The sequence below is a fragment of the Pleurodeles waltl genome, chromosome 8 (assembly GCF_031143425.1).
Source record: "Pleurodeles waltl isolate 20211129_DDA chromosome 8, aPleWal1.hap1.20221129, whole genome shotgun sequence".
Classification (NCBI taxonomy): domain Eukaryota; kingdom Metazoa; phylum Chordata; class Amphibia; order Caudata; family Salamandridae; genus Pleurodeles; species Pleurodeles waltl.
In genome coordinates, this window is record NC_090447.1 from 675,276,486 (window position 1) to 675,294,577 (window position 18,092).

The window sequence follows — 18,092 nt, forward strand, 5'->3', positions numbered from 1 at the left end:
CATCAACATCCGGATCACCGTCGGGGAAGCTAGACCGGCACTGGTCCAGATCGAGGACTGGCTACCTGGGTGCCCCTCTGCGCCAAGGCCAAAGCATCTGGTGCAGAACCCAAAGGGACCCTTTCTGACTCCTCAGGGCCCGAAAACGCTCTAGAGGTGTCAGGCGGCCCAAAAATGAGGCGCACCACATCATAAAACTCAAGGAGCTGGGCAGGGACCGCTCCAGCTCCTGGAAACTCAGGAAGGTACAGAGTAGTCCAGGTGCAGGTTCTGCGGAACGAGGCCTAGAGCGTCAACCCTCCTTCACATCAACGGCCAAGGAGTCGTCGAAGAACACTTTGATGTCTTGGATTTCTTCCTGTGCCACGACTTACCCCATTGCCACGAAGAACTGGAGAGGGACGACAACGATGGATGACTCTGGCACTGATCCCGAGACCTTCCTCTCAACCAAGATGTCAACTTGTGCGGAGACATCATCAGTGTCAGGGACCGCTCCCTCAAAGCCTTTGGATGCATGGCTGACATTCTGAGCATTACGTCGGGTTGTGGTCACACTTCAGGCACCAAAGACACATGAGGTGCGGATCCATCACGGACATCACCCGATGACAGGATCCACAGGGCTTGAAGCCGGTCTTTCTGGAGAACATCCTCGACCACCAGGAATAGAACACTAAAAAAAAACTTGACAAAAAGTAAAAAACAAAAAAAGTCAGTCAAAAACTAACTGAGTGGTAGATCTCTTTCAATCAGCGCTTGCTGGCACGGAAAGAAAAGAACTGACAGCAGCGCGCTGGGGTGGCACCTATATAGGAACCGTGACGTCATAAGATGCGCAGACGCCACCGCCAATGGACGTGGCGCCGATTGACCCACCTAAAGGCAGGCAGGAGTATTGCTCACGAAAATCTACCAGATCCAGTCTGACACCTGGGAAGAATTCAAAGGTAAGGAATCTGCAGCTAGAAGACTATCAGATAAAGTAAAGTAGTGGTTTCAATTAGACATTGACAAGTGGAGGTGAGGTGATAGATCCCTTTAGAACTCCTGTACGGCTTTGATGAAAAGGAGAGTATATGAATCAAGTAGGGCCTATTGTGTAGCTGAGAAAAAAATCCAAGTAAGAGTGATGCTGTCTATGCCAACTTCTTTGAGACGTAGGATTAAGATATTGTGGGGTAATGTATTCACAAGATGCAGAAAAAACAAGCAGTAGTAATGAAGGTACACCATTTTTGTCAACTGTGTTTTTAGGTCATCGCAAAATGCGCTTAAGGCTGATTCAGTCCTTCTTCCTGGATGGAATCCTGTTTGCCAGTCTGACAGTTGCTGTTTTCTTCTTTGACTTTAAGATCTGGAAAAATGCAACACTTTCCATAGGTTTAAAAAAAAAAAAAAAGTCCATTGCAGTTTGGGCTACAGTTGTGAGACTCTCATGGATCCAAGTTGTTCCTCTATGTACGTTTTCTTCATTTCCTCTGGGAAAAGTGATATGTCTTAAGGAGTCACTTTCTGACTGCAGCTTGAAGGGAATGTGTTAGAAATGGGTCTTTGGTTGCCAGTCAGGTTACACTCTGTCCAAGCAAGGACCCTCACTCTAGTCAGGGTAAAGGAGAATCACCCTCAGCTACCCCCACTTACCCCCTTGGTAACATAGCACGAACAGGCAGGTTTAACTTCAGAGTGCTAGGTGTAAAGTATTTGTACCAACACACAGAGTAACTTAATGAAAACACTACAAAATGACAACACAGGTTTAGAAAAATACAAAATATTTATCTAAACAAAACAAGAGCAAAACGACAAAATCCCAACATACACAAGTTAAGTTATTGATTAAAAAGCAAAAAGAGTCTTAAATCCTTGGGAAAACAGGTAAAACACTGTTGGCGTTGAAAAGTACCTGGGTAGCGTCAAAATAACACACACAGGCGAGTGTGTGTCGAAAAAGGTAAGCGGTGCGTCGATTTCTCACCCGCACGCGAGCTCGTGCGTTGCTTCTCCTTCTCCGATGGGCCGGCGTGCGTGGTTTTTCTCCCCGCAGGGGAGCGATGCGTAGTTTTTTCCGCGCTCAGCAAGGTTTGCGTCGAAAATCCTGCTGCACGGTCTCAGCAAAACTGCGCAATGTGGGTTGTGACGTTAACAGCCTCCGTCAGCGGGTGTGAGCGCAGTTCTTCCAGCTCCGTGCATAGATTTTCCAGCCGCGATGCCGGTGGAGCGTCGATTTCTGCCACAAAGCCAGTGGCGCGTAGTTTTTCAGCCGCATCTCGGAAGGTGCGTCTAATTTTTCCCCACACAGCGGTCTGTGCGTGGATTTTTAGTCTTGTTCTGTCAATTTCTCCTTTCAGGGTCCCAGGAACTGGATGGGCTACACTTGGCAGGGTAGGAGTCTCAGCAGAGGCTCCAAGTGGTGTCAGAGAGAAGTCTTTGCTGTCCCTGAGACTTCAACAACAGGAGGCAAGCTCTATTTCAAGCCCTTGGAGATTTCTTCACAAGAAGGAAGAGAACACAAAGTCCAGTCTTTGTCCTCGTGCACAGGCAGAAGCAGCAACTGCAGGATGGCTCCACAAAGCACAGTCTCAGGCAGGGCAGCACTCCTCCTCAGCTCTTTAGCTCTTCTCCAGGCAGAGGTTCTTCTTGATGTCCAGAAGTGATCTAAAGTCTGTGGTTTGGGTGCCCTTCTTATACCCATGTTGCCCTTTGAAGTAGTCTAACTTCAAAGAAAAGACTCTCTTGTTTGTGAAATCCTGCCTTGCCCAGGCCAGGCCCCAGACATACACCGGGGGGTTGGAGACTGCATTGTGTGAGGGCAGGCACAGCCCTTTCAGGTGGGAGTGACCACTCCTACCTTCCCTCCTAGCACAGATGGCTCATCAGGAAATGCAGACTACCCCCCAGCTCCCTTTGTGTCACTGTCTAGTGAGAGGTGCAACCAGCCCACTGTCAACCTGACCCAGACGGGGAATCCACAAACAGGTAGTCACAGAAATGGTTTAAGCAAGAAAATGCCCACTTTCTAAAAGTGCCATTTTCAAACACACAATCAACTTTACTAAAAGATGTATTTTTTAATTGTGAGCTCAGAGACCCCAAACTCCCACATGTCTATACGCTCCCAAAGGGAATCTACACTTTAATCATATTTAAAGGTAGCCCCCATGTTAACCTATGAGAGGGGCAGGTCTTGCATCAGTGAAAAACGAATTTAGCATAATTTCACTGTCAGGACATTTAAAACAAATTACTATTTGTCCTACCTTAACCATACACTGCACCCTGCCCTTGGGGCTACCAAGGGCCTACCTTAGGGGTGCCTTATATGTAAGAAAAGGGAAGGTTTAGACCTGATAAGTGGGTACGCTTGCCAAGTCGAATTTACAGTTAAAAACTGCACACACAGACACTGCTGTGACAGGTCTGAGACATGATTACAGAGCTACTAATGTGGGTGGCACAACCAGTGCTGCAGGCCCACTAGTAGCATTTGATTTACAGGCCCTGGGCACCTCTAGTGCACTTTACTAGGGACTTACTAGTAAATAAACTATGCCAGTCATGGATAAGCCAATAACATACACATTTTGAATAGGAGCACTTGCACTTTAGCACTGGTTAGCAGTGTTAAAGTGCCCAGAATAACAAAAACAGCAAAAACAGAGTCCAGCACACATCAACAACCTGGAAAACAGAGGCAAAAAGTTAGGGGAAACCATGCAGAGGATGAAAAGTCTAACAGAGTGCACATCAGAAACATTGGGGACCAAGTTAAGATCCCACTGTGGATTACAAAGAGAAAAAAATGTTGCAACCCTTTTAAAATGCATAACAACTGACAAATTAAACAAATCAGGCAAAGGCGGCAAGGCCCTTCGATGGATACACTCCTTCCTGACAGGCAGAAGACAGAAAGTAAGGCTCCCGCTACACCTGTCAGAACCCACCAACATCAGCTGTGGAGTACCCCAAGGATCATCGCTGAGCCCCACACTGTTCAACATCTACATGATCCCACTCCCCCATATCGTCAGGAACTACGGTATCACTATCGTCCCCTATGCTGATGACACTCCGCTGATCATCTCCCTAACCGAGAACCCCTCAACAGCCAAAAAGAATTTCAGGGACAGGATGGAAGCAGTCGCCAAAATCCTAATTGTGGGACCCTCCTTATCAGCCTGGGATGAATCCTGGTGGCCCTCAACACTCGGAAAGCCCCTCACCCCTACAGACCACGCATGAAACCTCCACGTCATCGACTCAACGCTCACCATGACCGACAGGTCAACTCCATCGCCTTCGACTCCTACAAAAGATCTTCAGATTGATACCAACCAACTGCCGGAAAACCGTGACACCCACCCTAATCAAGAGCAGACTTAACTACGGTACAGCCTTCTATCCTGGAACTTTCAAGAAGAACCTGAACAGACTGCAACAAATTCAGAACGTTGCCACCAGACTCGTCTTAGACATCCCCCTCCGAGAACACATCACAAAATACCTGAAAAACCTCCACTGGCTCACAGGTGAGAAAAGGATTGACTTCAAACTCCTCGTACATGCCTACAGAGCCCTCCACGAAAGCACACCCAGCTACCTCAACTACCGCATCACCTGGTACTCCCCTTCCAGACCTCTCCGCTCGTCCCAGCAGTCACTCACCAATGTACCCCACATAAAGAATTCCTCAGCTGGAGGAAGATCTTTCTCATACCTTGCAGCAAAAGGTTGGAATACCTTACCTCCTCACCTCAGTCGCCATCGCTGCCTCAGTTCAGGAAGGACCTCAAGACCTTGCTCTTGAACTGATCTCTGAGGACACACCCCTCAGCGCTTTGAGACCCTATGTGTGAGTAGTGCGCTCTAAAAATGTATGATTGATTATTTGATAGCTCTTGAAACCTCAAAAAAGCTGAAAGAGCCAACACCCTTATGACTGTGCCCAGACCAGAGCCTTGGGGGACTACAGACAAAACAAAAAAAATCAGATAACATTGCCAGGAAAGGGTCTATCTGTCGGGTACTGCAACAATTTGCCCCAACAACAAGTGCATATAGTTTTTGCGAGGGATGCCTGGCTGCTAAGATGACATCAACCATCTCAGGAGGAAGGACGAAGATGGGCAGCTGTGCACACTCAATCTACAAGCATGAAGGTGGAGACTGCAAAGAGCCAGGGTGAAGAACCTCGCCCTGCTGCTGCAATAGCAGATCCTTCAAGAGGGGCAGCCTGATTAGAGGACAAATGCTCAAGCCCAGGAGTTCTGGATACCATATTCTCTGTGCCTAATCCAAGGCTACTAGGCTGACCTGGGCCCAGCCGGTCCTGATCTTCTTGAGAACTACAGACAGCAGTGATATCAGTGGACTGGCGTACAAGAGTGGTATCAGAGGAATGGCATACAGGAGTCCATAGTCAAGAGGTGGAATGCGTCTCAGAGCAAGAAATGCCTTAGAAACTCCAATGCACATAAGGGCTGACATTGCGTGTTCTTACAGGTAGCACCTTGCACCACCCCTGGGTGTAACTGCCACTCGTGATCAGCTAGGTGCCAGCGGCTGAGCTCGTTCTCCCTTTCATTCAACAAACCTGCCAGGTGGCTCACCGCTAGAAAAATTCCTTGGTGGTCCAACCATTTCCTTGGCACAGGATCCGTAACCTCACCACATCTTGCTTGTTGCAATATCACATGGCAGTGTTGTCCGTGAGCACCTGTACCAGCGTCCCCTTCATGAATGGAAGGAATGATTTCAATGACCAGCGGCTGGCCCTCATCACCAGAAGGTTGATATGGAGCTGGGCCTCCGCCGGAGACCAAAGGCCTCTGATCTCCACCTCTCTCAGATGGCCAAACCAACTCAGAAGCGAAGCATCGGTCACCACTGTCAGAGCTAGGTGGGACAGGGACAGCAGTCTGTCACTGACCCTATTGTGGTCCAGCAATCCAAACTGCAGATCTATTTTAGTCTCCTCCAAAATCTGATGTGATGGGAGAGGTCCCCTTGATGTTGGGCCCAACTGAGACTGCTTAGCCCACATATGCCACCTGTCATGCTCAACCAGCAGGATGCACAAGGCGATCAGTCCCAGCAGCCTCACAGTCAACCTCATTGAAATCCAGGACCAAGGCCGAAAGACTGGGGTCAAAACCTGAATGTCCATGACTCTCTTTCCAGGTTGAAAGGCACAAAACCAAACCGTGTCCTGGAGGGCTCTGATGAAGGGGGGTGTCTAGCAGGGGGACCAGTTGTGACTTTGGCACCTTGATAGTGAACCCCAAAGTTGACAGGAGGTTTGCCATTGTCTGGAAATAGTTGATGACTGCCTGGGGCAAGCCTGCCTTCAATAGCCAGTCTTCAAGGTAGGGTAAGACTGGGACCTTTAACCTCCAAAGAATTGATGCTGCCATCCCCATCACATTTGTGAACACCTGAGGAGCACTGGAGGGACCAAAGGGGGGCACAGCAAACTCAAAGTACTATAGTCCCACCAAGAACCACTGGTAGCACCGATATAGGCATCCTGCACGTCCAACACCACCAAAGGAAAACAAGGTCTGAGTCAGCGTGAGCAGTTCGAATTTCTCCTTCTTAGGAAGGCATTGAGAGGGAACAGGTCTAAAATCGGACGAAGGTCTATGTTCTTTTTGGGAACCAGAAAGTAACATGAGTAACAACCATGTTCTACTTCTGGCGTGGACACCCTCTTGATAGCCCCTTTGGCTAACAGGTCTTGCACCTTCTGATGCAAAACAGGGAGATAGTTCCCTGTCAGACGCTGGAGGGTGGTGGGGGGACAGATGTGGTGAAAGGTGAGGCAGAATGGAAAAGGAAGGGTAGGGGGATAGTCCTTCCAAGCAATGTGGAGAACCCAACCTGTCTGAGGTTATGGCTTGCCAACCTGGCAACAATTGTTAGATATTGCCTCACAATGGGTGGCTGTCCTCCATTAGGAGCACGCTAAGGGGGTTTGGCAGGTGGGCATTCGGGAGCGAGGGGGTAGTGGTTTGGGCTGCCCATTAACCTTGACTGTGGGGAGAGGGGGAGGGGAGGTGGGCATAACTGCCTTGCCCGCAAAACTGCTGGGTACCTTGGGGAGGATGCAGGAGGTCATCAGTCTCATCAACATCAGAGTCGACCTCACTGAAATCCAGGATGAAGGATCGGGATCATAACCTGAATGTCCTGGTCTCTCTTTCCCGAGGGGAAGGCATGACATCGAACCATGCCCAGAATGGCTCTAATGAAGGTATCATCTGACAAGGAGTCAGGTGTGACTTTGGCACGTTGATAGTGAGCTCCAAGGATGACAAGAGGTTAACTGTAATCTGAAGGTTGTTGAAGACTGCCTGGGGAGCACACCTTCAACAGATAGTCCTCAAGGTATGGTAAGAACAGCACCTCTGACCTCCAAAGGTGTGCTGCCACCACTGCCATCAATTTTGTAAGCACCCAGGCAGCACTAGTGAGACTAAAGGGAAGTACAGCGAACTGAAAATGCTCCTTCCCCACTACAAACTGAGGGTCGCACCCATTGGCCAGGCAGGATGCAAATATGGAAATAGGTGTCCTGCAGATCCAACTTCAGCAGCCAGTCTTCTGGGTCGGGAGCAGACAATGCCTAGGCTATGGTGAGCATTCTGAACTTCTCCTTACAGAGGAAGACATTGAGAGGGCACAGGTCTAAAACAGAGAGATGGTCCACTGTCTGTAGCTGGGGTGAACATAAGAAGTGTGGTGAGAAAAAAGACAGGGTAGGGCTTAACATTTTCAGACAAATTTGCAGTAGCCACCTGACTGATGTGATCTCCTGCCAACCCAGATAGAATCAGAGGATTCTGCCTCCTACCAGGTGGCTGTGACCCTGTAAGGATATACACTGAAGAGCCTTAGCGGGTGGGGTTGCAGGGCACTGGCGGATTGAGCACCATGCTGACCTTGGCACTGGGGTGGTGGTCACCACAGTCTCTCCAGTGAAGCTGCTGAGTTTCCAGCTGGGACAGGACAGGCTGGCCGTCAGGAAAACCTCGTCCGAAGCCATGAAAGGAACACTGAAAGTGCTGCTACTGAGGCTGGGTAGAAAGGCACAGAGCGAGCAGTAGCCCCACTCTCCTTGAAGCTTTCAAGGGCAATACCAGTCTTGTACTCGAAAAGGAGAGTCCCATCGAACAGCATGTCTATCAGGAAGAATCCAGTTGAACATGGCCACGCATGGTGACATATCAACACTGGTGCCTATAGCCTGTCTGATGGAGTTGGTGGTGTTCAAGTTGCAACAAATTGTGAACTTGGATGCATCATGACCATCTTAAATTGCCTGCAACAGAATAAGGCGAAGGTCTTCAGGAACATCTGGGAGGACATGCGCCACCCAATCCCGGAGTGCATGAGTGTACAGGCCTAGCAAGTAGAAAGCATTATTGGACCGGAGGGCCAAACTGGTGGATGAGAAAGGGATTTACTGAATGTCTCCACTCACTTTGATTCCCTAATAGGGAGACAGGTAGGGAAATTGTTGGGGTTGGTGTGGCTGGTGGAAGCCTGCACCACAAGACTTTCAGGAGAAGGGTGCTGCAACAAGAAGGCCAGGTTGCCTGGAGCAGGATGATGGCATCTGACAATTTGCTGATTAACTGGAGGGCCAGAACAAGGCGTAGCCCAAGTCCCTAGTAGGGTTTCCGTCAATGCCTCATTAAAAGTTAGGAGAGGCTAACAATCAGTCTGGTGAGGCTGCAGGACTTCCGTAATGACGCTGGTTTTCACCTCCATAGGGGGGAGCTTGAGGTCAAGGACTTCAGTCACCATATGCATTACCCTAGTGGAGGATGCAGATTCTTCTGGGGCAGGGCCAAGAGGGGAGTAAAGGGCTGACTTGGGGGAGGTGCCCAGCCCACTAGCATATTGCAAGTCCTCATACTATCTGTCATCGCCATAGGGCTGAGCAAAAGCATCACCTTGGTCAGGATTGTTCTCAGAGTCTGTACCAAAAACAGAATACAAAGTTTTGCCTTCCTGATGGTAAAGCGAGGACAGAATCTTCAGTGGGATGTGGCTGGGAAGTGGGTCGAATTTGGACTGGTGTTGAGTTGGCGTTGAAAAGGACAATCAGGGCCACCTACTCGGGTGGCAAAGTTGGTATTGGCGGACCCAGGCCTGGATTGTGTGTGGGTGCTGGTGGCCGTGTCGGTACTGATGCCGAAGGTGGAAGCGGCTCCTAGGATCCAGCAGTTGCTGAGGGTGAACCCACCTGTGGTAATCCAGATGATAGGCCTCTGGGCTCCATGGGTACAAAAGAGCATATGAGGGAGTCAGCAGAGATCCTAAAAGCTGAAGCACAGCTGAGAGAAGCTCTTTGATTTGGCACAGAGTGGCTGAAGGTCCTGGAAAATCCTAGTGTGCTGGAACCAACTGTGGAATCAGCTCCGAAGTCAGCCGACTTCAGGAGCGGGAACGGGACCATTGGCGCGCTTCATCAGGGGAGTGTGAATGGCACGGGAAGCAGAAGTCTGCTTCGACTTCTTATGTTTCTTGTGCTTACCTGAGGATTTGGAGCGTGACGAAGACCACCTTGAAGGCAGCGTCATTCACACCAGGAATGGGGCAGAGGAAAAAGCTTTCAACTTGGAAAAGGACTTGACACGGTCCAGATGCTGCGTCTTCTTATGTTTGGAAACCTAGATTTTCGCCTCTCATTCACTCATGGCCTTGGTATTCATCAACAAGCAGTCTCTGAAGATCTTGGAGTTCTGACTAGACTCCAGACACAACAGGCAAATCTGGTTGGGATCTGTCAATGTCAGCTTGGGGGTGGGGACATCCCTTGCATACGGTGGAAAATTTGAGAGAAAATTATCTGACAAAAAGCAGTCTCAGAGAGAAGCCCCAGATCTGCATCTAGAGGCGCAGAAAAAAAAGGAATTAACTTCAGCATGCAGGAGTGGCGCATTTATAGGCTCCCCCTGGATACCAGAGGCTAGCTGCCTCTAAGAAAAGGGCCGCCTCAAGGTAATTCCTTGGGTAATGTAGATCATTCTTTTTTCATTTTCTCACTCTTTGATTTCCCCATAGAGTATTTTCCTCCAACGTGAGACGTAGGGATCCTAGGCCCTGACGAATGCCCCGAGACCTTCATTGGCTCACTTTTGAGGGCAGAAACATGTTGGCTAGTAATTAGTTAGGTGACCCTGTGAGTCCTTGTCCTCACAGAGGTGTCTCAACCCCCCTTTTTAACTACACCAGTCAGACACCACCATTAAATTTGTTGCTCTTCACAGGTGTCTGCTTAGGTGTTTTTAGTTTTTCAGTAGATTAGCTGGATCCCGATCTTTCCAGAAACAAGTTTATTTACGCACTCCCTCCTGTTCCTTTAACAGTGAGGTTGAGTCCGCCCAGATGGCACTGTCCTACCTGGGTGGGTCTAGGTGGTCAAATGATGAAGCATGACACTATATAGTGTGTGAGACCACCTAGTCCGTAAAAGGAAATTCCCTTTCTTCCCACCCTTCGCTGTTCCACTCGGTAATTTCCAACTGACATTCCACTGACTTTACCCTTCCAAATAGGAATACATACAACCCAGGACTACGCTAATATCCGCGACGTCCGCTTCTAGAGAACCCCGTACTTTCGTGTGTACTTTGCATTTATAGGCTCCGCACGTCATTCTGGAGTGGAACAGCATCAGTGTGGAGCCACACTGCACCAACTTATGGAGCGCAGAGGTACTACAAAAAAAGTTTCCAGATACAGTCTGATGCCTGGGGAATATTCAAAAGGTAAGGACTCTGGCTAGAAGTCTCTATCCAAAACAATGCATGTTCAGAGTTCTGGGAGGAGACTGTCAGCAGGCTCCTTGCAGCCCGGAAATCTGTCTCCTTTACCTCGTAGCTTTGGAAAATGACCCAGATATCTTTGTGTCTTCTTACCTCAGCTAGTTCTTTTGTACCTACACAGACCTCGCAAGACAAACCTCTGATCATTTCCCAATAATGTGGAGAATGAGCCTGCTAAGAATGCCTAAGGACTAGCATCCTCTGCTCCCTCTTCAGAACATCTGACCCATAGTTACCCGTCTGGAAGCGATTTTCTAAATCTTTGCATTAGAGGGATGTGGCTTCTGCTCGTGATTGCAGTCTGGCCAGGACTTGTTTCATGGATCATTTGGCTTATTCTAATTGTCCGATATTTGGTTTTGGGTCAAGTACCCTGGTACTAACATATTCCACATTAACTTGGAGAGTTGTTTTTAGGAACCCAGATCTACTGCGAGGTTGGAAAGGCCCTTAAGCTAGATCAGCTTTGATTTCCTCTATCAAGTGATGTAGTATGAGGATGTGGGTGTGGGTGTACTATATGATATGGCTGTGAGGCTTTATCATGCAGTACCCTCACAAATACCATCTTGGGTCCAGTCAGGTTCGTTTACTTAACCTCAAGCTCAACCCTGGGAGCTATAGCTGTGAACAGTAAGGCTTACTAAAGGAACTATGTGGAAAGCATTTAACAGCACCAGATGACACAATCAGAACCCAACTACATACAAAAACGAAGACACCAATTTATAACAATAGATTATATTTTAATTAATTTTTAGAAACCTTGGTGAACGAAATCCACCGGAGGGTTACTGAGATAAAGAGGTTATCTAGTCATCAAAAACTTTGGAAACTTTAAAAAAGGTTGAAACTGTTAATTTGGTTAATCTGCCCAGGTTGGAAGAGCAAATCTGACAGGACAGAGGTCTAGAGGACCAGATTGGACGCTTTGCACAGTTACCCAGCCACCAGAGCATTTTTAAGGCAAGATCCAAACTTTACAGGACCACAGCCTTACACAATTGAGTGGCCTTGAAGCAGAGGGATGCAGGCAAAAGACACTCAAAGGAATACTCCGTATCTGGTGCAGTCAAAGAGGGTGTCTTTGTGGGTGCTACTTGGTCCACGTGTGAAGTGGACCAAACCTGGCCACAGAGATCTGGGTCCCTCGAAGACCTCTACGTTGCAGTAGCAGGCCAGCTGATGCTGGGCTACTGGTCAGTCTGCACAGTATTTGGGGAGAAGTCTTTAGGTGGGGGCCATTGTTCCTTGGAGGCAACAAATCTAGACTTGGATAGTACTCCTTGGTCAGGGAGACACGGGTGCAACTTTTGGCTGTCTCAGATTTTTCTTCTTGGGTGCCTGACGACGGGTAGTGGCAATACGTCTGCATTAACGTCCAACTTGTAAGAAGAAAGTCAGCTTTCCATATTCAATGAGTATCCAGAGAATGGTCAAAAGTCAGCAGAATAAAGTGTTACACAATACACATTTGTTTTAACACAATTGCTGTAGATTCAACATCTTCTTTTGGAACTGGTGTATGTGAATTAATGGAAAAAGAAAAACTGAGAAAACACATTGGAGGAAACCAAATCATGCAACAAAATTTTGGGTAAAGGCTATTTTAAGGAGTTTCAAATAAATTGAAAATTAAAGTACACATTTAATAGGATAGACAATTTTAAGGAGAGATCCAAAATTACATTACACTTCTGTATAGTTCAGGGGTGGGAAGGGGTCATTAGTGTCAGGGATTGTTGAGATTAGAGGGGATGAGGGGTGTTAGGGGCCAGAGGTAGAGCTCAGATGTAGAAAGCAGTCTTTAGGGTTGAGTGGGTAGAGTTAGGGAGTGTGTGGAGTCTTTTAGGGTTCAATGGTGAGTGTAGCATACAGGTGTTGAGGGTTCAAGGATGAGCAGAGTATAGAGCTGGTGAACTTTTTTTTAAGGTTCAGGAGTGGGTGGAGTTTAGGGAGGTGAGCAGTTTATGAGTTAAGTGTGGGTGGTGTTTATAGGCAGAAAGAGTTTTAGTGTTCAGGAATGGGTGATGTTTAAGGTGGTAAGGGGTTTTGAGATTCCGGGTTGGGTGGAGTTTAGATGTAGAAAAGGGTTTTTAGGGTTCAAGGATGGGGGACTTTAGGGGTGATGAGGGGTTTCAAGGGGTCAGGGATGGGCGGACTTTAGGAGTAGAACGGGTTTTTTAGGATTCAGTAATTGGTGAAGTTTATAGATAGGGAGGGGTTTTAGGGTTCAGGGATGGGTGTAGGATTGGTATGTTGATGGGTTTTAGGGTTCAGGGATGGGTGGTTTAGGTGTGGTGAGGGGCTTTAGGTGACACGGATGGGTGGTGTTTAGCAGTTGTAAGGGGGTCAGGAATGGAGGGTGTTAATGTGTTGTGGGGGGGTCAGCGGATTTAAAACATTCAAAGCAATTGTTTGACAATGTAAAAATATAAATCTGAAATAATGTCCCCTGAAGTAAAGCACTGAAATAAATACCTCCAACAAAAATGTTTCTGAAAGTAAGACCTGCAACCATTGCACATAGATTTTAAGAAAATAAGCATGCAAAAGTCAATTTGGAACATATTCTATTAATTGGTTTCTATGGAATGGTAGCAGTCAATCACCCTGTAAATTGTAATTAACCAGTTTATGTGAAATGGTATTCAGCAATGGTTTTCTATTTAATCATTTTCTATGAAATAACTAAACAAATATTTGTAACGGGATTTTACACTGTAATTCACAAGTAATATTTTAATTATCCTTCTGAAGCATATTGCAGGTTATGCTGACTAAACAGAAGCAAAATTAGGCCCAAGGAAGTGGCCAAACAAATACAAAACTTAGAAAGCAAAATTTAAGTAAGTGAAGCCTCAAAACTTCATTGGATCTTGGAACACTACCTTTGGCTGGTTCAAAAATGTATCTCTATTTTTATGCATGGTAAGTAAGAACAAGCACTACTACAATTTTTTTTATCAATATAGGCATGCGATGTTGCTCTTACATGGACAGTGGCTGAAATGAGCAAACTGAGATTCTGTGCTGTGAGCAGAATGAGTCACATGTAGGTTGGGAACTCCAGAGGAAATAATGAGTGGGAAGAAAGTGTTGGTCTGAGTAGGAAGAAAGTGTTGGTCTCAGGAACTTGATTCTCAGGTAGGCTGAGGTGGGACAGTATATTTATTTATACAACAAAGGATATTATCAGATGCTCTGGCCTACACAGGAATGTCTTGTTGTTGGAGGACTGTTGACCACTAAACACAATAACACCCTCCCGTAAACAGGCAGCAATTGGAATAATTTCTGTATGCTCTCTACTCACATAAAGAGACAGCATAATTATACATTTTGTCAAATACCCAAATCCATTCCCTGTAGGTGATAAGGTTGTTACTGTATGACTACTCAAGGGTCTAAAATCCCAGTTGGATGTTTTGTCCAAAGGGTAAAAAGGAAAACTTCTCATTAGAGCAACATCCCATGGTGCTGAGAGAGAACTAATATATTACAGGGAAGGGAGTGTGAAATCAATGTACAAAAGTTAATAGTGCCAATTACACAGCCCATCTGTGCCAAAGAAAGCACACCTTTGTAAAACTTGAGATAACCTGACCTGTAAGGAGTCCACATTACTGTCTTCACACCATGACACAAAAGTGTTCTATCTGCCGCAGTATGCCAATTTGGTGGAGGGGCGACATGCAGACAGAATAACATCAACCACCTCTGGTGACAGCTGAAAGCAATTCAGATGTCCCCACCCAATCTCCAAGTATGTAGGTGTAAGCTTTGGAGACTGGGGTGCAGAACCACCACCACCCCCCAGACTGTGAGAGAAGACCAGGCCTGAATGGCCGGCGTAGCTGGGAACAGGTGGAAAGCCGAAGGAGGTCTGGATACATGTAATTTCCTTAAGAATTTATTACAGTTCAGCTTTGATCTCACAATGTCTGCTGCCAGGAATCAGGGCAAAAGGCAGAACAAGTAGCATAATAACAGCCCCAGGTTAAACAAGAAAAATTGGAACTGGCTTTTCCTTTTTTTCTTCTTCTGAAATCTTTTTTTAAAGATAAAGGGGGTCATTCTTACTTTGGCGGGCGGCGGAGGCCGCCCACCAAAGTAACCCCGTCAGAACACCGCACCGCGGTCGAAAGACCGCTGCAGTGATTCTGAGATTTGCCCTGGGCTGGCGGGCGGCCGCCAAAAGGCCGCCCGCCAGCCCAGGGCAAATCAACCTTCCCACGAGGACGCCGGCTCAGAATTAAGCCGGCGTAGTGGGAAGGTGTGACGGGTGCAGTGGCACCCGTCGCGTATTTCAGTGTCTGCATAGCAGATACTGAAATACTTTGCGGGGCCCTCTTACGGGGGCCCCTGCAGTGCCCATGCCATTGTCATGGGCACTGCAGGGGCCCCCAGGGGCCCCGCGGCACCCCCTACCGCCATCCTGTTCATGGCGGGTTTCCCGCCATGAACAGGATGGCGGTAGGGGGTGTCTGAATCCCCATGCGCTCCGCCGCCATGGAGGATTCAGAAGGGCAGCGGTAAACCGGCGGGTGACCGCCGGTTTACCCTTTCTGACCGCGGCTGAACCGCCGCGGTCAGAATGCCCTTCGGAGCACCGCCGGTCTGTCGGCGGTGCTCCCGTGGCCGGTGACCCTGGCGGTCACCGGCCGCCAGGGTCAGAATCAGGCCCAAAGTAACCAGCAGAAAGAGAAACATCTTACTTACCCAGCAGACATCTGTTTGTGGCATGGAGTGCTGTCTATTCACATGCTTTGCATAAGTCCGCCATCTAGTGTTGGGCTCTGAGTGTTACAAGTTGTTTTTCTTTGAAGAATATTTTTGAGTCACGAGATCGAGTGACTCCTCCTCTCGGTGATACTGTGCATGGGCATCTAGTCCTTTGTTAGAATGTTTTCCTGCAGGCGGGTGAAGTAAAGAGTGTATATCAGTAGATAGTAAATAAAAGCGATGTCCATGCAATGCATGTACATATCTACAATATGTTGTACTACAACGACCAAAGGCTTCCGGGGAGGAGAGAGGGTGTATGTGAATCTACAGCACTACATGCCACGAACAGATGTCTACTGGGTAAGTAACATTTTCCGTTCAATGGCATGTGTAACTGTAGATACACATGCTTTGCAAAGACTGTAAAGCAGTCACCTCCCAAATAAGTGATGCCTAGCCTGTAGGAGTTGGAGTAGCTTGAAATATTGTCCTAAGGACTGCTTGGCCAACATTTGCTTGTTGACGAGCTAGAACATCTACACAGTAGTGCTTAGTGAATGTGTGTGGTGTAGACCCAGTAGCAGCTTTTCAAATACTGTCTACTGGAATGTTTCCTAAAAAGGCTATAGAGGCACCTTTTTTCCTGGTGGAGTGTGCTTTAAGAGCTACTGGTAGTTGTCTTAACTTTAGAATAACAAGTATGGATACACTTGACTATCCATCTAACAAACCTATTCTTTGACATTGGATTACCCTTGTGAGGAATTTAAAAAAGCTATGAATAGTTGCTTCGACTTCCTAAAACATTTTGGCGGTCATTCTGACCCTGGCGGTTGAAAACCGCCAGGGCAGAGGGCCGCGGAAGCACCGCCAACAGGCTGGCGGTGCTTCATGGGCAAATCTGACCGCGGCGGTAAAGCCGCGGTCAGAAAAGGGCAACTGGCAGTTTCCCGCCGGTTTACCCCTGGCCCAAAGAATCCTCCATGGCGGCGCTGCTTGCAGCGCCGCCATGGGGATTCCGACCCCCTTCCCGCCAGCCTCTTCCTGGCGGTTTACACCGCCAGGAAGAGGCTGGCGGGAACGGGTGTCGTGGGGCCCCCTAACAGGGCCCCATAAAGATTTTCAGTGTCTGCTTGGCAGACACTGAAAATCGCGACGGGTGCCACTGCACCCGTCGCACCCCAGCAACTCCGCCGGCTCCATTCGGAGCCGGCTTCATCGTTGCTGGGTCTTTCCCGCTGGGCCGGCGGGCAGCCTTTTGGCGGTCACCCGCCGGCCCAGCGGGAAAGCCAGAATGGCCGCCGCGGTCTTTTGACCGCGGTGCGGTCATTCGGTGGCAACCGCATGACGGGCGGCGACCGCCGTCCGCCGCGGTTGGAATGACCGCCTTTGTCCTGTCAATGTAATACATAAGAGCTCTTTTAACATCCAGTGTATGGAGAGCTCTTTCAGCGACTGAGTCTGGTTGTGGATAGAAGACCGGCAACTTCACTGATTGATTAATATGAAAAGGTTAAACTACTGTAGGTAGGAATTTTGGATTTGTTCCAAGTATTATTTCGTCTTTGTGTATTTGGAAGAAGGGTTCTTCTAAAGTGAATGCATGTATCTCACTAACTCTTCTTAAAGGAGTTATAGCTACCAAAAAGGTAACGTTCCATGAAAGGAATTGTAAAGCACAGGGACATGGTTTAAAATGTTGGACCCATAAGTTTGGTAAGTACAATGTTAAGGTTCAATACAGGAGTTGGAGGAACTCTGGGTGGAATAACTCTCATAAGGCCTTCCATAAATGCCTTGATTACAGGAATTCAAAATGAAGAAACATGTTGTCTGTTTTGAAAGTAAGCAGCTATGGCTGCTAAATGAAGCCTAATAGAAGAATATGCTAAATTTGCATTTTATAAATATAGCAAATAACAGACAATGTCTTGTACTGAGGCCTTAAGTGGATCAATATTTTTAGGTTGACAATAATATAAAAAAACATTTCCATTTAACAGCATAACACTGTATAGTTGTAGGTGCTTCTTTTAGAATGTTCCTACATTCAGAGGGAAGTTGTAAGTAGCCAAACTCTATGACTTCAGGAGCCATATCGCAAGATTGAGTGACTTGGGGTTTGGATGTCGGATTTGACCTCTCTTTTGAGCTAAAAAATCTGGTCTGTTTGAAAGTTGGTGATGTGGAACCACAGACAGATTCAACAGCGTTGTATACCAATGCTGATGTGCCCACGTGGGAGATACAAGAACCATGGTGAGTGCTGTTGGTTTTAATTTGCATATTAGGAATGGTATAAGTGGGAGAGGCAGAAAAGAGTAAGCAAATATCCCTTACCAATTCATTCATTCATAAAGCATTGCCTTTGGACTGAGGGTGTGTGTGAGGAAATGCCTCCTTGACATGGTTACCTCCTGACTTTTTGCCTTTGCTGATGCTTTGTTTTGATTTGAAAGTGTGCTGAGGCCTGCTAACCAGGCCCCAGCACCAGTGTTCTTTCCCTAACCTGTACTTTTGTATACACTA

At 47.5% G+C, this 18,092-nt stretch overlaps 1 protein-coding gene across 3 annotated transcripts in view; it reads right to left on the reverse strand.

The window, feature by feature from the left end:
- Window positions 1-18,092, reverse strand: part of ZBTB11 (zinc finger and BTB domain containing 11) — a 1,413,389-nt gene that overhangs the window by 200,620 nt on the left and 1,194,677 nt on the right. The gene's annotated exons all lie outside the window — the stretch shown is intronic.